Here is a 24,818-nt window from a genome sequence, read left to right on the forward strand (position 1 = left end):
ACAGTATATTAAGTGACGCGCTTTAAACTTTGCACACGCCGTATTATATTAACTTACATGTTAATGTAAGCACCATTGCTGATTTTATTGCCAAACTCCATCTAATGATTGCGTGAAGCGCCATAGCTTTCAGTGGCATTCCGCACTTAGCGCGCAAAGCGTAACGGCGTTCGTGCGATAAAACTTTACACGCGAAGGGTGGAAACTGTTCGCGTGCATAATGGTTGAAAATAATTTTTTTTTTCGATCAAGAAAGTCAAACGATTATCCCGGTTTTTTTTTGGGGAGAAAAATCAGATCGGACATGCTGGAAAAATCTTTATATTCGATCTAACGGAGTAATCTAACTAAATGATCTAATCGGAAAAAAAGGAAAAATTGTACCATGTATGTCCACCCAGATCCTTTTTGCGATTCCGATTCCGACTTGCAATTCCAATTTTCCCTGAATGCAGAAAAACGGAGAAAAAAACGCAGCATGCAGTAACAATAAAAAATCGGAATCGGATGTAAAAACCAATTAAAAATCGGAATCGTGTGCAGGGAGCCTAATACAGTGTGGGTTCCTTAGTGTTACATCCTGCAGATGTTAAATATGTTTAGTATAAAAATGCTAACATACAGAAAAAAACACATTAGATGTGATGGAAGTCATTGACTCGCATGAACTGTCAGTTGTAGTGCGTTTTTCACTTTGCGGGACCAAAACTCAGGAGAATAAGGAGAGAGTGATCGCCACCGTCACCCCTGGTGTGTATTTTAACAGTAATAACAAACACAAGAGGGGCACCGAGAACCCAATATAGTGTAGTATGCACTGGTAAATGAAGGTGTGTGGAAAGAATATGTGCAGTATACTCACAAGTCAGGGTTACCACAAAGGCTGTAAAGGCAGGTGGGGAGATTAGACCTGTCCCCACTCAGGATTAAGAAGTCGCTTTCTGTAGATCAAGGGAAAAAAAGGGTGTGTCACCCCTCCACCAAGGGTGGATATGTATAATGTAGTACATACTCTACACCCCAAGGACCTTACTCAACACGGACTGGGATAGTCTGCATCTATTGAGGAGTGGAACCAGTGAGATCGTGAGGCAACGGGGGGGCCATACACCCCGAAAGCGCTGCTTGGTCTCCTAATAGACCGCAACATCTGGTGAGTGAGTCCATGAAGGGGGGAGAGGTGGATGTATGAAATTTATACTGAGAGCGCAATCTTACTGAACATTATTGGATACAGAGGCGCCAGAAGGATATAAAAGATCTAAAACATTTAAAAGGAGGAGGTAGTGGTGGACTTACCTCCTCCGGGCAGACACCAGAAAATGCCAATCCATTTTCAGCAAAACAATTTATTTACATACTTCAGTAAAATACAACGCGTTTCGCCGGAAGTGACCCGCTTCTTCAGGCAATGAGATGGAGCATATACAAAAACAGGTCGGGTACTATGCCAAGCGCCTCTGTGCTACACACACCATACTACATTTTAATAGTAATGTCTCTTGTAGAATATAGTGATATTTTAAACAAAGCGGTTTAAAATCTTTACTCCCGGCAAAACATTACTCTTCACCCACAGCAACTATTTGCTACCACAGTTTTCTGTGATTTTATGTATCTAATAGTCAAGTATAGTGCTGGAACGCTTCTTTCTGAGAATGTAAAATTTTTCAGACAGGAAGAGGCAGGCTTATGGTGCTAGTCCCTCCTATCACACTCCCATTCCCTCCACTTCCTGCCCCAATCACTTCTCTTAACCCTCTGGGCGATACAATTACATCGCCCAGGAGGGGGCGCAGCACTTTTTTTTTTTTTTTTAAATCATGTAGCTATCATCATCGACGTCGTGACGTCAGAGGGAGTCCCGATCCACCCCTCAGTGCTGCCTGGCACTGATTGGCCAGGCTGCGCAAGGGGTCTAGGGGGGGGGGCTGCCCGGCACGGCGGGGAGCGGCGGCGATCGGAGGTTACACGCAGCTAGCAAAGTGCTAGCTGCGTGTAACAAACAAAAAATTATGCAAATCGGCCCACTGGGGCCTGAGAAATCCTCCTGCGCGACATACCCCGAGCTTAGCTCGGGATTATCACCCAGGAGGTTAAAGAGGAACTCCAGTGAAAATAATGTAATAAAAAAAAAAGTGCTTCATTTTTACAATAATTATGTATTAATGATTTAGTCAGTGTTTGTACATTGTAAAATCTCTTCTCTCCCTGATTTACATTCAGACACTTATCACAAGATGACGTTTTTACTGCTGGCAGGTGATGTCAGTGGAAGAAGATGCTGCTTGCTTTTTTGGCCGTTGGAAACAGCTCTTGTTTTCCCACAATGCAAGAAGGCTCCCACAGTGTGATTTCAGTTACTCACAGCACTGAGGTACTGACATCACACTGTGGGAGGGGTTTCACCACAATATCAGCCATACAGCGCCCCCTGATGGTCTGTTTGTGAAAAGGAATAGATTTCTCATGTAAAAGAGGGTATCAGCTACTGATTGGGATGAAGTTCAATTCTAGGTTACAGTCTCTCTTTAAAGAACTTGAATCGGATAAAATTCATGAAATTGCATTTGCTTATTCGAATGTGTGCAACAGTTGTACATTTTGAAGCATACGTTTGCATATCGCATGCAAATTCCCATTAATTTCATTAGCTTAGTAACCCCCCCCCCCCAAAAAAAAAAAAAACCACCCATCATTTGCACATGAAAACTAATTTTAACGACAAAAACTCATGCGAATTATCATTATTTTTGCAATACGAGTGAACCCTGCCTAGAAGTATGCTGGGGGTGCCGCCAATTACCAGTGCAAAATACAGTACGGCTGGGGCTTTCACGCGTTCTTTCACACACTTCACTGAAGGCATGTGCTGTGTAGATATCCATTCTTATTACAGCTGAATGCATCAGCCCTGAGGACTAACATAACTGTTCACCTTTATAATCAGAAATGGGCACTTTACTCTATGGATCTGTGATCAGTTTAGTGTGTGTGTGTGGGGGGGGGGGGGGGGGAGAGATTTGTAAGTTACTGATTGGCAGGTCATGATCATGTGATCTTGGGCTACTTCTGCATGGTGTGTTAGGCTACACAGGAAACAAACATGACCATGACCAGCCAATCAGAGACCTGCAAACCAATCACCTGATCACAGCAATCCTATTTTTCACCTTGATTTCTCTTTTGAGAGAAATACTGTAGAATAAGGCTCTGTTTAAAGACCAAAGAAGGGAAGAGGAACTCCAGTGAAAATAATGTAATAAAAAAGTGCTTCATTTTTACAATAACTGTATAAATGATTTAGTCAGTGTTTGCCCATTGTAAAATATTTTAAATCCCTGATTCACATTCTGACATTTATCACATGGTGACATATTTACTGTTGACAGGTGATGCTTTTTTGGCAGTTGGAAACAGCTGTAACAGCTATTTTCCACAATGCAACAAGGTTCACGGACAGGAAACTGCCAGAAGTACCATGGTGCTCAGAGCTTCTTGTGGGAGGGGTTTCACCACAATATTTATTTATTTATTGTATTTATAAAGCGCCGACATATTACGAAACGCTGGACATTAATTTAGGTTACAGACAATATTTAGGGGTGACATACAGCAATATGAAAATACCAGAATACAAGAAAACCAGATCACACAGCACAGTATGAGTACAAGGTAATGCTTAGTCAATCACTGGATGGGAGCATGGAGATTAGGCAAGTTAGGTGCACGCAAATGCATAGCATGGGTGCACAGTAATGGAGGTGCATGATCAGGTAGGACACAAAAGGAGGAGGACCCTGCCCAAAGGCTTACAATCTAGAGGAAGAGGTAAGGACACGGAAGGTAGGGGACCAGAGTTCAGCTGTGGGTTTAGAGCAATTGTGAGGGGTGGTAGGCCAGAGTGAAAAGGTGAGTTTTGAGGGCCTTCTTGAAGGTGTTGGAGGGGGCTTCCCTAATGGGTGGAGGTAGGGAGTTCCATAGTGTTGGAGCGGCTCTTGAGAAGTCTTGGAGACGTGCATGGGACTGGGTGATGCGGGGGACGGTCAGGCGAAGTTCATTGGAGGAGCGGAGTGAGCGGCTTGGTGTGTATCTCTGAGTAAGATCAGAAATGTAGGTTGGACAGGTTTTGTGGACGGATTTGTAGGTCAGACACAATATCAGCCATACAGCGCCCCCTGATGGTCTGTTTGTGAAAAAGAATAGATTTCTCATGTAAAAGGGGGTATCAGCTACTGATTGGGATAAAGTTCAATTCTTGGTCGGAGTTTCTCTTTAAGTAAAGAGGAAAGGACTTTTAACATGTAAAATAGCACTTTGCAGCATCAGCATTCATGGCATTGCTTCCCATAGCATACGGCTTTCATTTGGCTGAGGCAGAGAGGTGCCCTGAGGTCAGACTGGATTAGAAGCACAACTATAATCCATTGCTTAAACCAGCCAGGTTCACATGCATTTGCTGTAAGTGCAGCCCAAAACAGGAGAGCAGATCTCTCATGTGTAATAACATCCGAGGACTCTCTGCTGCCAGCCTTATAGAAATTATTAAAGGGGCACTATGGCGAAAAAATTGTAAAATTTAAAATATGTGCAAATATAGACAAATAAGAAGTACGTTTTTTCCAAAGTAAAATGAGCCATAAATTGCTTCTCTCCTATGTTGCTGTCACTTACAGTAGGTAGTAGAAATCTGACAGAAGCGACAGGTTTTGGACTAGTCCATCTCTTCATAGGGGATTCTCAGCAAGGCCTTTATTCTTTATAAGGATATTCCCTAAAAAGTATTTAAACAATGATGCTGGCCAGCTTCACTGCTCCCTACACAGTTTTTTGGCAGTTGGACAGAGCAACTGCCATTCACTAAGTGCTTTTAAAAATAAATAAATCCCTGAGAATCCCCCTATGAAGAGATGGACTAGTCCAAAACCTGTCAGATTTCTACTACCTACTGTAAGTGACAGCAACATAGGAGAAAAGTCATTTATGGCTCATTTTACTCTGGAAAAAATGTACTTCTTATTTGTTTGTTTCCACATATTTTAAATTTTAAAATGTTTCACCATAGTGTCCCTTTAACCAAAGAGGGGCTGAAATACTAGGTGCTACTTACATGTCGTTTAAAGCCCCAATTAAAAGGCAACCTGAGGTAATAGACATATGGAGGCTGCCATAGGTTTTTCCTTTTAAACCATGCACATTCCCTAACTGTGCTGCTGACCTTCTGCCTCTAATACTTTTTGCCACAGTCCCTGAACAAGCATGCCGATAGGGCGTTTCTGACCAGATTCTGCATGCTTGTTTCAGGTGCATGATTTATCCACTACTGACCAGAAAGATCAGCAGGACTGCCAGCCAACTGCTAATGTTTAAAAGGAAGTAAATATGGCAGCCTACATATTTATTTTATCTCAGGTTCCTTTTAAAGGGAGTCTGAATTGAGGGGTACACGCTGGCTGTCATATTTGTTTTCTTCCAAACAGTACCAGTTGCCTGTAAGTCCTGCTGATCCATTTAGTTGCAGTAGTGTCTGAATCACACAAAAAGAAACAAGCATGCAGCAAATGTTATCAGAAACACCTTATCCGCCTGCTTGTTCAGGGACTGGGGCTAACAATATTAGAGGCAGAGGACCCGCAAGACAGCCAGGCAACTGGTATTGTTTAAAAGGAAATAAATAAGGCAGCCTCCATATGTCTTTCGTCTCAGGTTCGTTTTAAGTTCCGTTTTTAAGATGAGTTTAATAGACTAGTAGATTATACAGATTTTTTTTTTTTAGAAGAGTATATAAAAGGAAAATGCATACTGCACCAATTCACTATCTCAACAATCTCCAGCGCAGGGGCGTAGCAATAGGGGTTGCAGAGGTAGCGACCGCATCGGGGCCCTTGGGCCAGAGGGGCCCCGAAGGGCCCTCCATCAACTACAGTATTAGCTCTCTATTGGTCCTGTGCTCATAATAATCACTTCTATAGATACTTTGAATAGTGGTAATTATTAAGAATCTATTCCCCATCCCCTTCTTGCTCCTTTGACACTGTAGTTGCCATTGGCAGGTTTTGGTGCGCTGTATCAATTGCTATGTATGGAGTGCCTAGGGGGCCCCATTGTAAAACTTGCATCGGGGCCCACAACTCCTTAGCTACGCCACTGCTGGCCACACCTAGTTCAGTGTGAGCCCCTCCCACTGCAGTCACAGGGGCATGCAGGTAAAGAGCTGAAACCACACCTCCCGTCTGTCTGACAGCCTAGCATGGTTATTAGTCTCTAGTAGAGAGGCGTGGCATCAGACTAACTGGTGAGCAGGAGGCTGGAATGTGCTGAGCAGGACAGGACGAGATCTGTGAGTTGGTGCAGCAGGTAATATTTTACAATTTATTTTTCCATATACAGCAACAAACCTTTTTTTGTGCTTAGTTTAAAGTGGGATCATACTCCCAAAACTACAGTTTCAGAAACGACTCTTAGTTATATAAAAGAACAAAGAATTCCCAAGTATTCCTTGTGAGTAAAATTGTTTATTTCTCATATTCATCAGCTGGTACACCCTCTGGAGGAATGGCTCCGCCCAGTCCTGGGGAAACACAGAAGTAAAGTATAAAAAGCTCCCACCCTCCCCTAATCCCCAGTTCATTTGTGTTTCCGCCCGGGAACACAGGAGTTTTTCTTTCTGCTCCCAATTTGTTTTTTTATATGGCTCACCGGAGGGTGAGTTTTTTTCTATCCCTGGCGGTAGTACCTTTGGAGGAAGAGGGTTCTGTGAGTCGCACCGCCAGAGTCCTGGCTTCTTTGGTTTGTGCTGCCGCCATTTGCCTCTAAACGCCCACGGTTGGAATTGGGTCGTCAGAGTTTTCTTCCGCCTTCCTCACGCGCAAGAGCCTCTCTGAACTTATTCCTAGTACGGAGGTCACTTCCGCCGACGTCAGAGGAGGCGGACAGGAAGTTACGCTATACGCGTCCTTTTAGGTTGCCGGCTGGGCGTGCGGGCGGCGGCAAGATGGAGAGCTCTAGCGTGGTCGCCCCCGCCGCTGCTGGCCCCGCTACTGCTACGGAGGGCAGAGCTTCCGGTACCAACGCTACCTCAGCTGTCCCTTCGGCCTCATCAGCCTCATCAGCTGCTGCTTCTCGATCCCAGTCTGATGGTGTGGTGAGTGGGGGATTTCTTCCTCCCTTATAAGATGATTCCAGTTCTGATGTGCACTAATGTTTGTTTAACTGGAAATGTACTTTGTCTCCTATTCTCTTTCTCTGTCTTTTTTTCTTTTTACAGACGAGAGTGGAGTCTGGGTCTTCTTCTAGTTGTAAACCCAGATCTAAAAAATGTTGTCAGTGTTTAGCAAAACTGTCTTCTAGCTATACTAAATCCTTATGTCAATCATGTATAGATGCAGTGATTTCAGCAGAAACTTCTTCAATTTTTAAAAATATAATGAAGTCAGTCAAAAAGGACATGGATGAAACCTTAGGAAAATTTTAGGAATCCTTATTATCCAATCCTGATTTAACTGTTGCAGGTCCCTCATCGACACCTGTGGTTAATCCCCCTACACCCTCGCCCGTTCCTGCTTCAGACACTGTACAGGTTGATTCTCCCCATATTCCCTTAAACATAGATTTTCTGGGGGAGGAAGGGGAGGAAGAGGAAAGAGAGGGCAGGGAGGATGTTTCTGATTTAGAGGAGGGGGAAAATGCAGTTTCAGAGGAGGAATCGGATAGCGACTCGCGAAGAGCAGCTAGATTTCTCTTTAGTACTGAGGAAACAAATGAATTACTTAAAGCTGTTTATGCCACCGAACAGATCCCTGAAATACAGAGGGAGGTTACGGCACAGGATCAGGTATATTCTGGCCTGGCTCAACAATCTGGCAGAGTTTTTCCCTTTCATAATTCACTTAAGGATATTATTGTATCCCAGTGGCAGGACCCTGAACGTAAATTGTTCATCCCTAAATCGGCAAAAAGGAAATTCCCTTTTTCCCCTGCAGATATTGATCAATTTACTAAATGTCCAAAATTAGATGCGGCCCTATCCAAACATTCAAAAAAAGCGGATCTGTCTTTTGAGGATACGGGGGTTTTAAGGGATACTATGGATAAGAAAATTGATTTACTGTTAAAGAAGGCCTGGGAATCTGCTTCATTTGCCTTTATTCCTGGTGTTGCTTCTACTTGCATTTCTCGAAATTTACGTGTATGGATGGATAACCTAATTTCCCATGTTAAAACTGGATCTGACCTTAACTCTTATGTTAAATCTCTACCTGTAGTGTTAAAAGCCGTCGCTTTCTTGGCCGATGCAGCAGTAGAAATTGTGCGCATTTCTGCACGTACTACTGCATTGGTCAATTCGGCCCGCAGAGCCCTTTGGCTCAAAACTTGGGATGGAGATTTAACCTCTAAAAATAGGCTGTGTGCAGTTCCTTTTGAGGGTAATCTCTTATTTGGTAAGGAATTAGACAATATAGTCTCAAGGTCGGCAGAAAAGGGAAAACAATTCCCTATTAAACATAAAACCTTTCGTTCCACCAAGCCGAATTTATTCAAAAAACCGTCTCAGGAACGGTCCAAACAGCCTTCTCAACAAAGAAGGTGGTCTTCTCCGGCCGGTAGGGGCCGGGGGGGTTTTGCTCTCGCAAAACCGGGCGAGCCTAAGAATAAATGACAATCTGCCTGTGGGGGGGAGACTTCGTTATTTTTTGTCCCACTGGGAAAAAATCAATGCGGATCCCTTTATTCTAAGAATCATAAGAGACGGGTATCGTCCACAATTTTCGGTTACCCCTCCCCCCAGAATCTTTGTGAACAAATTTCCGAAAGACCCAGGCAAAGCACAGGGTCTGCTGACGGAAATACAAAAATTAATTTCAAAGGATGTGATAGTACCAGTTCCGAAAACTCAGGAATTCAAGGGTTACTACTCCCATGTTTTTTTGGTGACCAAAACCAACGGGGAATTCAGGTTCATACTGAACCTGAAGTCATTAAACCCCTTTTTAGTTTACAAAAAGTTCAAAATGGAAAACATTTTTTCGGTCAGGGCAGCCCTACAGGGGCAGGAATTTTTTGCGTCAATAGATTTGCAGGACGCATATCTCCACATTCCAATCGCCAAGTCTTATCAAAAATTTCTAAGGTTTGCGATTCGAATGAGGGATCGGACGTGTCGCTACCAATTTCAGGCTCTTCCCTTCGGGATAGCGTCAGCTCCACGTATATTTACCAAAGTTCTGGCGGAGGTAATGAAAGTGATAAGAAATCAGGGAATAAATATTATTCCCTACTTGGACGACCTGCTCATTTTTGCCAAGACGGAACAGGATCTAAGGATACATACAAATTCAGTCATTCAGGTTCTGTCCCAGATGGGATGGATTATAAATTACCCCAAATCAAACCTGGAGCCTTCCCAGTCGATTGTATTTTTGGGGTACGCAATCAATTCTATAGACAAGAGAGTTTTTTTAACCACAGAAAAGGTGGAAAAACTACAAAATGGTGTCAGACAGCTGCTCTTACTCCAGGAAATTTCGATAAGAGAAGGAATGAGAGTGTTGGGTCTCATGACGGCCTCCATTCCTGCCGTAACTTGGGCACACTTTCACTCCCGAACTCTTCAAAATTGGGTGTTGGAAGTATGGGACAAGAATCAGGAGTCCTTGGACTCTCAGGTTTGCATACCAGCACAGGTGAAGAGAAGTGTTCACTGGTGGTTGCAATCAAACAACCTAACTCAGGGCAGAGTCTGGAGGCAGGAATCCCCTATGAAAATATTCACGGATGCCAGCGCCTGGGGTTGGGGGGCCACGTCAATGGGTCAGCATTGCCAAGGGAGATGGTCCAAAACAGTAGCCAGAAGATCTTCCAACTTCAGGGAACTCGCAGCGGTGAAAGAATCACTAATGTTTCAGGACAGGATCCGGTTCAATCATGTCCTGGTCTTTTCAGACAACACTTCTACAGTAGCTTACCTCAACAAACAAGGAGGGACCAGGTCTCCGAGTCTGTCCCTCCTGGCGACGGAAATTTTTTTCTGGGCAGAGGCCAACCTTCGGTCGTTAGAGGCGATTCACGTAAAAGGGTCGCTCAATCTCGAGGCGGACTTTTTGAGCCGCCACGAGATCGATCATTCCGAATGGGAATTAAATCAGGAGGTCTTTCTGGAGATCACGGAACAACTGGGACTTCCAGAAATCGACCTCTTCGCATCTCCAGCGAATGCCAAGGTTCTTCGGTTTTATTCGCTTCACAGAAATGCGAGTTCTCTGGGGTTGGATGCTCTGTCAATCCCTTGGAGTTTCAAGCTGGGATACGCCTATCCACCTCTAAAATTGATTCCTCATGTTCTAGACAAGATTCAAAGGGAAAAGGTAGAGCTAATACTCATAGCTCCTATGTGGCCCAAGAGGAACTGGTTTTCCACTCTGCTAAGGTTGTCTGTCCGATCTCCTCTGAATCTTCCGATCAGGCCAGACCTTCTACGTCAGGGACCGCTTTTCCACCCCAAGCCAGAGTTATTCTGTCTGGCAGCCTGGACCCTGAGAGGGTGATTTTGAGGAATAAGGGAGTCTCTGATAAGACTATTGACACTTTATTAAAGTGTAGAAAACCGGTCACTCAAAAAATTTATAGGAAAGTTTGGAAGACATACACGTCTTGGTGTACGACACATGATCGAGTTCAAAGTAACATTGGGGCTGTTCTTGACTTCTTGCAGGAGGGTCTAGAGATGAATCTAGCCTTAAGTACCTTGAAAGTCCAATGTTCAGCCTTGTCAATTTTGTTGGACAGACCATTAGCACAGGAAAAATTAGTTAAAGATTTTTTCCGGGCAGTTCAAAGATCCACTCCTATTAAACAGAAGGTTATTCCTCAATGGGATTTATCCCTAGTTCTAAACGTCCTAACCAGAGCGCCCTTTGAGCCTCTAGATGATATTGAGCTAAATTTTTTGACGCTAAAAGTAGCTTTTTTGGTCGCCATTACTTCGGCTAGAAGGTTGGGCGATCTTCAGGCCCTTTCGATTAAGGATCCTTTTTTGACTGTTTTTCCAGATAAAATTGTATTACGTCTAGATCCAAATTATTTGCCCAAGGTCTCCTCAGATTTCCACAGATCCCAGAATATAGTCCTTCCTTCGTTCTGTGATAATCCTTCTTGTACAAAAGAACAAGAATTCCATTGCTTAGACGTCAGGAGGGCCCTTCTATCATATCTAGCCAGGACTAGAGAGTTTAGAAGATCATCACATTTATTTGTATTATTTAAAGGGAAGAATAAAGGTCAGCAAGCTTCAAAACAAACTATTGCTAGGTGGTTATGTGAGGCTATTTCTCTCGCTTATAAGACTTCAGACTCCACTCCACCATCCAACATAAAGGCACACTCCACCCGATCAATGTCTACGTCATGGGCAGAGAGAGCAGGCGCTACAGTCCAGCAGATATGTCAAGCGGCAACTTGGGCGAGTTCTTCCACTTTCATCAAACATTATAGAGTGGACGTTCTGTCTCAGCAGGATTTGTCGTTTGGCAGGAAAGTGCTTCAGGCTGTAGTCCCTCCCTAGGTGGGTATTTACTTTGGTATCCCTCCAGAGGGTGTACCAGCTGATGAATATGAGAAAGCACCAGTTAGTCTTACCGGTAACGGTGTTTCTGTTCAGCAGCTGGTACACCGTCTACTACCCAACCCTATTCTGTCGCATTTCCTTGTACCTATGTCTGTTTATTAGTGGGTCACTTGGAGGTGCGTCGCTACTCCCCTTTTTTCCTGGTGTTCGGGCTTTTTTTTACTTTATATACACTGGGGATTAGGGGAGGGTGGGAGCTTTTTATACTTTACTTCTGTGTTTCCCCAGGACTGGGCGGAGCCATTCCTCCAGAGGGTGTACCAGCTGCTGAACAGAAACACCGTTACCGGTAAGACTAACTGGTGCTTTCTATTGCAGAGCGCAGTAGAAGCTTGGGTACTTATCCGTTAGCCGGGCGCATCCGGCAGGTGGCGCTAATTACTATTCCCCCTCCAGGCCGACATGGATAGTAGGGAAAGATGTAACTCTGGTGGAGTTTTGTCGCCACCTAGAGGATGCGCCCGGCTAACGGATAAGTACCGAAGCTTGCTTATCTCTATTGGCAAAGGCAAGTACCTCTTCACTCTGACCCCTGATAACCAGAAATAAGCAAGCTTCTACTGCTCTCTGCAGTGAAAATAAACAATTTTACACACTGAATACTTGGGAATGCTTTCACATGTTCTTTTATGTAACAGAAATTTTAGTTTTGGGAGCATTATCTTATTTGGAAATGGTATTCTGTCAATGCATATAAAGAAACTTGATTGAACTGTTAAGGAAAGAGGATTCTGTACAGAATACAGTAGACCATAGCAACCAATCAGAAATCATCTCTGATCTGATGAAGGGAAACGTCTGGATGCTATTGGTCACTGCACTTGGCCACATTAAACAAGCCTATTGAGATTTTCAGGCGATTGAGTAATTACATTCGAGTAATACGTATCGTTTAAAACCTTTTATAAACAATGAAACACCAGCTGCACAGTATACAGTATTGATTTTCTCATTTTGACCTTCATTGTGCCCCAGAACGCATTAGAATGCTGTATTGTCTTGCATTATAGACTACATTTACACCAGCCAAGGTTGCCTACAGCTAGTAGGATCCTTAGATTTTCATTATTTGTTCGTTAACTATTTTAATGGCATTGAATGCATTTATATGCAGTGGTGTTTAAGTGATGAGGATATATATGGAAGCTGACTTATTGCTGTCTCCCTTTTAACCACCTGGGCTTAACTTGACCCCCCCCCCCCCCGCAACACAGGACTGTACAACTCAGAACACAAGTGGTCTTCCCCCCCCCCCCTTTTTCTGCCCACCAACAGGGCTTTCTGTTGGTGGGCTGTGATCCCTGCAGAGATGTTTGTTTTCAGTTTTGTTTTATAAATATTTATGTGAATGTTTTTTTAATAAACCTATGTTATTTATTAAATTCTTTTAATGTTCCCACCCTCCCCCCGCTAGCCAATGACAGCGATCGGCTGTCATAGGCTTCAGGCTATGACAGCGGATCGCTCCTGCGCGTCCCAGGGGAACAGCCGTGTATCACGTTTCACCGTCTAACAGTCTCCTAGAGGCGATCGCCGATGGGATACTGATGATTATTGAGCGAAGCGCAGCGGCGTGCGCAATCTGCTGCAAATCCCCGCCCCAGGACTTTACGCCAATCAGCGTTATGCGCTCCTGGGGCTGCCCATCAGCGTGAGGCGGTTGCCAAGTAGCTAGAAAGAGCCCGAGGTGGGCTCCTACATTTAAAAAAAACCGCAGGCTACCTGATCCGGGGGGACCGAGCGGATCAGGTAGCCGCAAAAATAGCTGCTCCCTGCTGCTCCTGTGGGCTGCTCTGGCCCACTTTCACTTTACTGACCTCGGGGTCACGACGCTGGACTGTCTCTCATTCCCAGCGTGCAGAGAGGCGTAGGAGCGGCAGGGGGCGTGGCCAGGGAGAGAGAGCTGCCCAATGGCAGCTCTGGAGCAAAATCCCCTGGCGGGCGTTTTTAAACAGGGAATCCCTCTCCCCAATGTTTACCGCCTAGATAGTGACAAATATTGTGGCTAATCTTGGGGGGCTATAGCGCGGTGGTGGGTACACAGAGGCATGTCCTGAGGAAGAGAACATGCCTCTGTGTACCATCTGCCCCCCCCATGGAACCGCCCCGGGTTCTCTTTAAACCAATTGCTTGTCTGGCATGCTCTCTTTAGTAGTTTCTGGATCAAATACTGTATCTGCAACAAGTTACTTGCATTTACCACATGGTGCCAGCATGTGGCAGTATTGTTGGCTTTGTCAAATTTCAAGATATGACAGGTTAACTTTAACCCTAGCCCAGGGGTAGGGAAGCTATGGCTGGGGAGCCACATGTGGCTCTTTTGATGGCTACATCTGGCTCACAGACAAATCAGTAGGGGTTTATTCACTAAGTTACAGTGCTCAAGCAGCGCAGCTCAGTGTGGCAGCGCAAATAACATTTTCAGAGTAGGCACGCTACTGCTGTAGCATGCACTACTAACTTATTCCTGCTCCCCCCCCCAAAACTAACGGCTGCTCCAATTGTACCACCCTGAACCCTGTCAGGTCCAGTGACTTTGTAGGACGAGATCCCTGCACTTTGATTGGCCCCATAGGCTGCCTGTCACTTGACAAGCAGCCTATTGGGCCAAAGTGCGGAGATCTCGTCCTACAAAAAAGAATCAATCCCCAAGTCAGCTAGCTAATTGTACAAGCGGTTAGTCGGTATTTCTCTTGTCTGGCTCTCGGGGAAATTGCTGCTGTTGCTGAAACCCAAGAGAAGTTGAAGATGTGTCCTACACTTCCGCTGCTCAGAGGATCAATTGTATACACATCACCATGGCAACAGGGACATGAGCCCTCTGCTGCGCATGCGCATGTCCTAGTATGAAACATTGTATGGCTCTCACAGAATTACATTTTAAAATATGTTGCGTTGATGATGGCTCTCTCAGCCCAAAAGGTTGCTGACCCCTGGCCTAGCCTATCCTACCCTAACCTTTTTTTGTTTTGTTTTTTTGATTTTATTGTATTTCTTCCCTCCACCACAGCTAACTTAAACAGGGCATTCATTTTTAAGCTGTGGTAATCAAACCATGTCTATCTGATAACATTTACCACCTAAGTGTGTGTCTCACTTGAAATCAGATCAGATCTCGGCATACATCCAAAATTTGCCTTTACCTGCTATAGCTGCAAGCTTTGCATGGCTCATTGCAATACAAAGTTATGAAGCATTGCTCCCATACCACTCCTACCCTCCCTTCACTTCCTGCTCCTCTGCTCCTCCCACTCTCACCACATGGCAATAATGCCACACCCCCTCCTTCCCTGGAGTGTTCACAAGATGAGGGTGCAGTGTCAGTATACATGAACACACACGGACAGTGTGGACTTGCTGGGTTCTGTGGCTGACCTCAGAACTTTAGGGCGGTGTGGGCGGCGGAAGGAGGGTGACCCAGGTTTAAGGATAACCTTACTTGTCAGACCCCTTATGCAGTGCGTTGTGCCGGGGTACTCTTCCCCCGCCGCATGGGCATTCAACGCGATGTGGTGTGCTGGGAGTATCCAAATCACTGCAATGCTGACGTAAAGGCTGCAGCGCATTACCGCATGATCCGTGCCTACCGCACAGATAAGCAATAATGCAAATCAATGGGTGATGCAGGCAGTGTGCACAAGGGGAGCATGGTGCGGAATGATGGTAATCCCAGTGACTTATTTCCTGACCAGCAGGGAGTAAGTCAGTAGCTGGGGGTGGGCCTATGCCAGGGTTCCCCACACTTTTTCGGCTTGTGAGCTACTTTTAAAAATTAGCAAGTCAAAGTGATCTACCTATGTACAATTTGAGGATGACAATTGTGTATATATAGAACAGAAAATTAAGAAAATGTAGTCCTTTGCGATCTACAGGTAGATCGCGATCTACCCAATGGGCACCCCTGGCCTATGCACAGGACCCTGTCGCCTCACCATGGTGAAGCCTCATTTCTGTGGTGGGATGCACACCTCATGACAAAAATCAAGTGTAAAACCGGCCTCAAGCACTTTTAAGGCAATATAGGTACTTTTTAAGTTAACAGGGATGGGTGTAACCATAAAGTCATTAAAGGTATTAAAAAGCTTTGGACCACAAAACACTGCTTGCAACACTGCATTTGTGGATCTTGTGAACAAAAATAGGTAGATGTTGGTTGTGTGATTGGAAATTTCGGTGGCAGTTCCTACAGAAAATATCAGTCAATTTTACTATCGCTAAAGCTAACCCTATTCTCACACGAGCCCTTCTTCTACCGATACCTAACCTTAACTGCCCTCTCCTCCTCTGCTGATGCAACTAAATTTCCCTATAATTAACTATATTAACATGGGACCACTGCAATCAGTAGGTTGGGGGGGCATTTAAGGATCGGTGGGATTGGTTAAGCATAGGAGGATGAGGTTAGTTAGGATTAATGGGGGGAATCGGTGGGGGAGGCACATTGGTTAGGGATCAATGGATTAGTGGGAGGGATGGGTTAGGGTTAGGCTAGTGTTTCTCAAACCTGTCCTCATGACTCCCCAGTGGTGCATGGTTTGCAGGCAGTCTCCCCTATGCACAGGTGGGGTAATTGGTATCAGCTAGGTGGAATCTATGTAGCTGAGACACTAATTACCCCACCTGTGCGTAGCTGAGGCTGCCTGCAGAACATGCACCAGTGGGGAGTCACGAGAACAGGTTTGAGAAACACTAGGCTAACCCTAACCCATCCCTCCCACTAATCCATTGATCCCTAACCAATGTGCCTACCCCACCGATTCCCCCATTAGTCCGAACTAACCTCATCCTCCTATGCTTAACCAATCCCACTGATCCTTAAACGCCCCCCAACCTACTGATTGCAGTGGTCCCATGTTAATATAGTTAATTATAGGGAAATTTAGTTGCCCACTTCACCTGATAAAATAGAGGTTGCCAGGGCCGCCCACTATGCAAACTGTGGTACAAATTAGCGCTATTCATAGCTGCACGTGCCCAAATTACCTTCAATTGCCAATATTAACATGGGTGCCTAAGGAGTCCCCCAACCTCCGCAGCGCCAAATACCTGCCTTTCCTTGATAGAACAATGTTGCCAAGGGACCAGCACCCAGGGTAGTGGACTGTTTCCAAGTGCCTGGACTCTCAGGGGGTGCCTGCGGTCATTACCATCCATCCATGGACACATGATCACTTCTCCATCGTCCCCTCTAGCGCATTATAGCAGGATCAGGGCAAGTGCACATCCATCTTTATAGTTATTTACATATTATCCTCATAAAAATATCTGATAACTGTATAGCAGGTCGCAGGCGGCTCCTCGAAAACCGAGAAGGCCACAGTGGGAATTCTTGGTCCATTAGATTTTATGTAAGGAAATGAATTGCTTTATTATATGATAATTGGGCTAATCAGAGTCCTGGAAACACCATCACTAGCTGTCAGTGGATGATGGACACTCCTGACCTTAATTTCTCAGTGGTGAATGTTCCTTGAAGATCACAGCTTCCAGTGAGAGTGAGTAGAGGAAATCCTACTTTCTTGCGAAGTAGAAACATGCAATTAATACCACTGAGCCAGCTTTGGATAGAATTAAGTCCTAAAGCAAGATATTAGAATACGGTAACACCACCCAACCAGCTCTGGATAGAATTTAGTCATAAAGCAAGTCTGTGACTTACGAAACTACCGGCCGATACGAACAGCCCGAAAGTGGGAACAGGTCAGAAAATGTTTATTCCAGAAACGCCTTGTAATTTTTTAGAAAATTGATTTTGAAAAAATTAAAAGGAAAAAAAAAATGGAGGCGAAGGGGAGGACAGAGATTGCATAATGTTCCGACTTAAAGGACATCCGAGGTGAAAATATTCTGGTGATAAAAACAATTGTATCTATTCTCCTTCTCCTAAAAATGACTTTTTTTTTTTTTAGATATCCCACAGTCTTATTTTATATTTAAATCTAGTGTTTAGGTTTTTACTGTATCATTGTCTCTGCTGAATGACACTCTTCATAGAGCTCAAATATATGAATAATTGATTGTTTTTATCCCTTTCCTGCTCCAGGAAGCCATTTACTGACAGGAATGTATTTTATGGCTTTAATTTCTCATCAGTCGAGGGTTATGCTATTGTCTGACCCGGTTCCGACCCCGATAGAAACTGTAATTTGCATACCTGATGTTTAACTCTTTCAGGCAGAGAAAGAAAAAAAGGAACACAGTGTAGCTATTTGTGTGCCTGGCACTGTACATACCCATGTCTATCTCATCATGTCACATGTCACCTCGGTTGTCCTTTAAGAATGATTTCAGGTTAACTAACCTACAGTCCATATATCGTTCGTTACCCGGGTACTACCTGTACTTAGTTGACTCTCAGGTTTCGTACTAGGAGGCTCGCTGGACTTATGTAGCTGCACTGTGAGTGATGTACCATATGCTTTTCCTTAGATGCAGCCCAGATACTAGAGTGAATCTGTCAAGTCTCTAGGGAGCCCCACAATGTCAGGTACCCAGTGAGCAGAGGCCCTGATCTCCCTGACTCTTAGCCTTGCCCTGTTCTCCCTGTGGTCTACAAATCAATGAGAGCACCATTACTGACAGCTGAGGATTTGTGTCCTCTGAGGAACAAATGAGGTAGGACAAAGCTCCAGTTCGGGGAATATGTTCACTTTTCTCAAGGGATCTGGTGTTACTTGAGGGCTCTTTCACATTAGGGCAGATTTTGTGCGTTAACGCAAATGGCTAACGTTTGCGTTAACCAAGGTGAGATGAAAGTCCATAGACTTTCATTTTACCTTTCACACCCGACGCTGCGTTTCGATGCGTTGCGGTTTCGACGCACCCGGGCGCAGTTTTTCGTCCAACGCACCCGCGAGCCGGCGTTTTCCGTCGGGCTTAATTACCAGCCACTGCCGCTGATTGCGTCGCACCGCAGATACCTGACGACACGCCGCAGGCAGACAACGCATGCAAGAGAACAGCTCCTGCACGCGTTGTCTAATGTGAAAGAGCCCTGAGAGCGCTAGAAAGGATTTGGAATATAGCCAAAGTCCTTGCAGGCAACTTGTATCTCTTTGCTTATAAGGCCTGGTTTCCACTTGTGCTTTTTGTGTCAGATTTTTCTCTCAGAAAATTTGCATAAATTTTGCAACTAATGGTAGTGAATGGGGCTGTTTCCATTCAATGCGAATGTTCGGTACGAAAATTTGCATAAAAACACATAAAAAATGTACATGCGAATTTTCACCAATCAGAAACATCTTACACCTTGTTTTGCAAGCGAAAATGTCGCGCTACAGTGGAAGCGTAGCCTTTAGTACAGTGAATGGTACTATTTGGGATGTATACAAGCAGTATCGGTGCAATGAACGAAGGTTCTAATCTTGGCCCTTCACACTGCAAGTACCTATAGAGTGCCCTAAAGGCTGCAGTTCTGGCACTTTGAGTCCGCCTGGACAAAAGCGCAAATATACATGTTAAAGAAGAACTCCAGTGAAAATAATGTAATAAAGAAAAAAGTGCTTAATTTTTACAATAATTATGTATAAATGATTTAATCAGTGTTTGTCCATTGTAAAATCTTTCCTCTCCCTGATTTACATTCTGACATTTACCATATGGTGACATTTTTACTGCTGGCAGGTGATGTCAGTGGAAGTAGCTGCTTCTTGCTTTTTTTGGCAGTTGAAAAACAGCTGTAAACCTCTATTTCCCACAATGCAACGAGTTTCACAGACAGGAAACTGCCAGGACCATGATCCTCACAGTTTCCTGTGGGAGGGGTTTCACCACAAAATCAGCCATACAGAGCCCCCTGATGATCCGTTTGTGAAAAAGTAAAGATTTCTTATGGGAAAGGGGGTATCAGCTACTGATTGGGATAAAGTTCAATTCTTGGTCACGGTTTCTCTTTAGCACTTAACATTGTAAACCAAGAAACTTAATTTACTGTATGTGGGGTCAAACAATAATGGATCTTTGCTTCAACTCCTGGTTGAGCTTGATGGGCGGATTTTTTTTTTTTCCAACTAAACTATGTTGCTGAACAGTTCTTTTTTTATTTTACTTTTTTATCTTACAAAAAATATTTCAGAAAATTAATTAACCTCACTTTCTGGTTAGCGGCCATGTTTTTTGTTTGTAAGCACTGCCTAAGACTGGCGATTAAAAGCCAGGATCGCGGCGGAAACGGCAAAGAGGGATCCAGGAGATCACAGTGACTCGATTGGTATGTTTTTTATTGTACAAATCAGACAGTACAGATTCTCTTTAAGGCAGGTTTCTTGTTCCTGAGCAGAGCACCATGGATGTGCTGTGCCTTTGTGAGCAGCACAGGGAGAGATGTGATCGGCATTACTCATTAGCGTGTGACGAGAGCGTAGGCTGCACCTTGCAGAATGCAGGATCAGCACAGCTGACGAATGAGAAAAGAAAGTGGGCTATTGCCTTGGGGGGCTGCGAGTCTTCACACACCTCCGGGAAGTGATTAGATTCCTCCGAGACTAGTTCTGTGATATTAAATATTAACACTGAGATGTGAAGGAGGGGGGATGCACTAACATGAAATATTTAGTCGGGCAGCGCTTTGCCAGCAACTCTACGGGTGTTGAGGGGCCTGTAGCCGGTTTACCAGAAGCATCTCTGAGTGTTTACAAATGAAACGAGGAATATTTTAACGTGTTGTGTAAAAATGTTTAAAGTTTTTTTTTTTAAGCAAATCGTGTAAAAATCAGTGTTGGAAATTTTTTTCTAAACACAATTTTTAGTAGATGCCTTTGGGTTTAAAATTGTGTGTCCTGTGTATGGTCATCCGGAAGAGTTTTCCAGTTTTGGCAATAAAGTGGACAACCCTTCGCTATTGTAGCCTAGTGGGAAATGGAGAATTCCTGAAATTATATATATATATATATATATATATATATATATATATATATATATATATATATATATATATATATATATATATATAATCACCACCATCTTCCGCAGCAGTTTACAGAGTACATATTCATGTCACTAACGGTCTCTCAGAGGAGCTCACAATTTAAAGAAGAACGGTAACCAAGGATTTAACTTCATCCCAATCAGTAGCCGATACCCCCTTTCCCATGAGAAATCTTTACATTTTCTCAAATAGCTCATTAGTGGGGTCTGTATGGCAGATACTGTGGTGAAACCCCTCCCACAGTGTGATGTCAGGGCCTAGGTCCTGACAATTTCCTGTCTGTGAACCTTGTTGCTTTGTGGGAAATAATGGCTTTTTCTAACTGACAAGCAGTTTCATATAATAGGTCTGGCGTATTATAAAAATGGATTTACAACATTTGGTGGACTGTGATTTATTGGATTCAATGAAATATTGTGAGGTTGAACACATACAAATCGTCTCCACATTATTGGTCAGTTGTGTTATACTTTACATTAAGAGGCCAAAAGTTGAAAGCAGTAGGATCAGCCACACTATGCCAGGGAAAAAAAAACCATACATAAGTAGATAAATACTTGATCTACTTACATAACACATGTATTGTACTGTCCACGTTTTGATTTCAGTGAATGTTATATAGTAAATGAAAAGAATTCTGTTCCTGGTGGGAACCATGTGTTTTGCCCACAGTTTAGGCTAAATCCTGATGTCATTTCTGCCCTTTACTCTTTTTTTTTTTTTTTTTTTTTCCTCCAATCGCTGAGTCACCTCAGCCTTCCTTGTAAGCACAAGTGAGCAGGGGATCGTGTTTCAGATAAACAGCTAGGCAGAGAAATAAATGGAAGAGGAGGAATATATAATATATATTAGCATCTTTATCACTTAATACACTCAGACCAGTTGCTGTTGAAATTAGATTTTTATGGTGACAATCCCGCTTTAAAAGGAAAATGATAGGTGGCATGCAGAACTATTCACATCCTCAGTTACTATAGGCAGCCTAATTCTTATCAGACCTGGACCAAGCCTGATCCTCCGGTCACATGGGAGGAGCTGGTCATTGAGGGATTCTATCTAACCTTCAGACCTACTCTCCAGCGTGTCCATTGATCGTCTAGAAATACTGCCACGCCCTGATTGGTTGTTACGGACCATGCCTCTATTTTCATTGGCGGTACAGATCATCAGCCTTTCCTTGGTGTGTGAGATTTTTTTTATGCGCTCATCGCTATGCGCTCATTTGTATTACAGCAAAGTTGTTTTATAATTTATGGATCCGGTTCAGTCAGAGAGCCGTCATTATGAAAATCAGCTTCCATTAGTTACTCTCACTAATGACCTAAACGTCCCTCAACACTCAGAGCTGTGTACGAGCTCTCAGTCTCCCCCCACCCTGACTAATGAGGATTAAGGGCTTCTGTAATGGAATGTAGTGCAGAATTGGCTACAAGTGTCCTCTATGCCTCTCTACATACAGTGGCTGCTGCAGTCTTCATTTTCCTCAAATCTCTCTGAGATGTGGACTCTGTAGGAAAGGAAATTGCTTTTGTTGCTCATAGCAAGCAATCTAATTCATCATTTTATTCTGAAAGGTTAATGGACAAGAGAACTGGTTACAGATTAGTAGCAGTGATCAGCAGGACTTGTTTTCTCTCCATACTTTATGAATGAGAAGTTATGCGAGTCTCTTTTTGTTTTTTCTTAAAAAAAAATCAGGCTTTATTAATCATAGTGTGTAATAAAAGCTGTACTTTGAGCCTTAATTTTAAAGGCTTAGTTTAAACAGATGTTTTAGATTGTGCTAAGCATGGGCACAGAGCTACTGCTCAGCCCGTATCCACTTATGCAGGTGATAGGGCATATTACAGCTGCTGCACGCACTGTTTAGGGACTGTGAGCTTCCTCAGCTGCTGCTTGTGTTTGGTGTCACTGCAATTTCCACGCTAAAATCGGGGTAAAGCACGACTATACAACTGCACTGTAACACTGACAGCTGGAGGGTGAGGTACAGTGCGTGTTTTAAGGGCTATCTAGGACCTCGTGGTTAAACAGCCTTTACAACAGGGGTGTCACTCTCAAATACAAAGAGGGCCGAAATTGAAGACTGAGAACAAGTCATGGGCCAACCCTTACCCACCTCCCTTATAAAGTTCCCTGCTGTCTAGTGGCCCCCTCCATCCATCTATTGTTCCCTAGTGTCTAGTGGACGTCTTCCTTCCCCTATTTTGGTTCCCTGGGGTTTAATCCCTCTTCCCTCCCCTATACAGTTCCCTGCTGTCTAGTAATCCTCCCTCCCCTATACAGTTTTCTGGTGTTTAGTGGTCCTCACTGCTTCCCTTTAAAGTTCCCTCATGTCTAATGGCCTCCTCCCTCCCCTACACATCTCCCTGGTGTATAGTGGCCCCCTTCCCTCCCATGCACAGCTCCCTTGTGTTTAGCAGCCCCCCCTCCTCCCCTATACAATTCCCTGATGTCTAGTGCCCCCCCCCCCTTACAGCCCTAAACAGTTCCCTGGTGTATAGTGACACCGCTCCCTCCCCTATACAGTTCCCTGGTTTCTAGTGCTTTCCCCCTCCATCCCCCATATGGTTTCCATTGTGATCTAGGGTTTCTGCCCCAGTATAGCTTCCCTGGTGTTCTGGAGTGGGCCAAACATAATGCATAGAGGGGAAACCACTTGAGGGCCAGATTTGATGGATCTCTCCGATCCAGATCTGGCCCTCAGGCCAGAGTTTGATATGTATGCTCTAGAATATCCATGTAAAGCAGACTGTTGAACTCCATTCTTTAGGGGCAGAGTTCCTCACACATTTTTGGCTTAAATTAATTAATGGGACTGACTCAGGATAGGCGTGCTTCATCAAGTAGAGCACGTTTCTCCATTTCTCAATCCATACTAAACACTGGCATGGATATGGCCTTTGAGGCCTAGAGTGTCAGTAAATAGAATTGTCTGCAGTCTATTGAGGATCATTGCAAATGCTTCCCATAGTGCATCTTGGGTCTCTGGTAATGAGTGCTATGCCTGCACATTTGCATTGTGATGAGTATTCAGGAGCCCTGGTGGAACGTTCAAGGAAAATTCCACCCAGCCTGGTGTGAGTGGAGATGTATGCTCGTATGTTTTGGCCATGTGTAATTTGGCCACAGGGAGAAGACTAAAGACTGCCCTAGGTCCCTGAGAAGGCTCCCGATACTTCTCTTATCCTCTTCCAGGTCTGCTTTCCCCAGTTTTGGAGCTAAAGTCCTCAGCTGGTTTCTCTATGCAGCAATATCTGTCCATGTTTGTCCCGTGTTTAAAGGGCTATGGAGTCGGTACAAAAATTATCTGATTTTGACTCCTCAGTTCATGAAACCTCTGACTCCAACTCCGACTCCAGGTACCCAAAATGACTCCAACTCCTTAGGCTGCTTACACACAGAGACGTTACAGGCGCACGTTAGTGCGCCTGTAACGCTCCCCCAACGCACAGCAATGTAACACAAGTGGGCTGTTCACACAGCCCACGTTGCGTTACATGTAACGCTGCACGTTCTCCCGAAAGTGCAGCATGCTACGGCGTTAGAGCGGCTATAGCCGCGTTAGACTGTTTGCACATGCTCAGTGGGGGGCAGAGAGGAGGCGGGGAGAGCCAGCTACAGTAGCCGCGCACATGGCTACTTAATATTCACTGCACTGGCGGCAGCTGATTGGCCGGCGGGACCACGTGATGCGGAGTGTCTCGCTCCGCATCACGTGGTCCCGCCGGCCAATCAGCGCCACTCTGGGAGACCTTATAGGGCTAGAGCCGCCTAACGCGGCTCACTCTACCGTCCTATCTTGCAGCACCATACGTTGTATTATGTGCACGTTATGCGACCTTAACGTGGCACCTAACGCAACGTCTTGGTGTGCAAGTAGCCTTAGTGTAATACTTACCAGGTCTGTGACTTTTGTACAAAAATCATCCGACTCAGACTCCTGACTTCTCAGTTTATGAAACCTTCAACTCTGACTCCAGGTACCCAAAATTGCTCCTACTCCAACTACGGGAACCCAAAATTGCTTTGACTCAGACTCCAACTCCGACTCCACCGCCCTGCGTGTTTAGACCCTGCTCTGTCCAGTGGGTAGTGAGTTTGTTGATGAAAGCCAGCCCATAGCGCTGATTATAGCAAGGGGTGGGACTAGCAGCCATCTTTGAAATCTCCACAGTCAGAACAGTGGCACCAAGGGGACAATAAAGCTGTAGCCTTCTTGGGAAGATGAGTATCAGCAATGTTTGTTTTCATATCATTGCCCAGAGT

The 24,818-nt window shown here is 44.4% G+C and overlaps 1 protein-coding gene across 11 annotated transcripts in view; it reads left to right on the top strand.

Annotated features, from left to right (window-relative positions):
* Positions 1–24,818, top strand: part of MAPT (microtubule associated protein tau) — a 222,976-nt gene that overhangs the window by 75,109 nt on the left and 123,049 nt on the right. Inside the window, exon 1 of one of the 11 annotated variants that reach the window (XM_068263577.1) lies at positions 18,053–18,238. The exons of the other annotated variants lie outside the window; for them this stretch is intronic. The gene's annotated coding sequence lies outside the window, so the exon portion shown is untranslated. Of the gene's footprint in view, positions 1–18,052; positions 18,239–24,818 lie in introns of those variants that run through there. 11 annotated transcript variants of the gene reach the window in all.

The sequence above is a fragment of the Hyperolius riggenbachi genome, chromosome 12 (genome assembly GCF_040937935.1).
Source record: "Hyperolius riggenbachi isolate aHypRig1 chromosome 12, aHypRig1.pri, whole genome shotgun sequence".
Lineage (NCBI taxonomy): Eukaryota > Metazoa > Chordata > Amphibia > Anura > Hyperoliidae > Hyperolius > Hyperolius riggenbachi.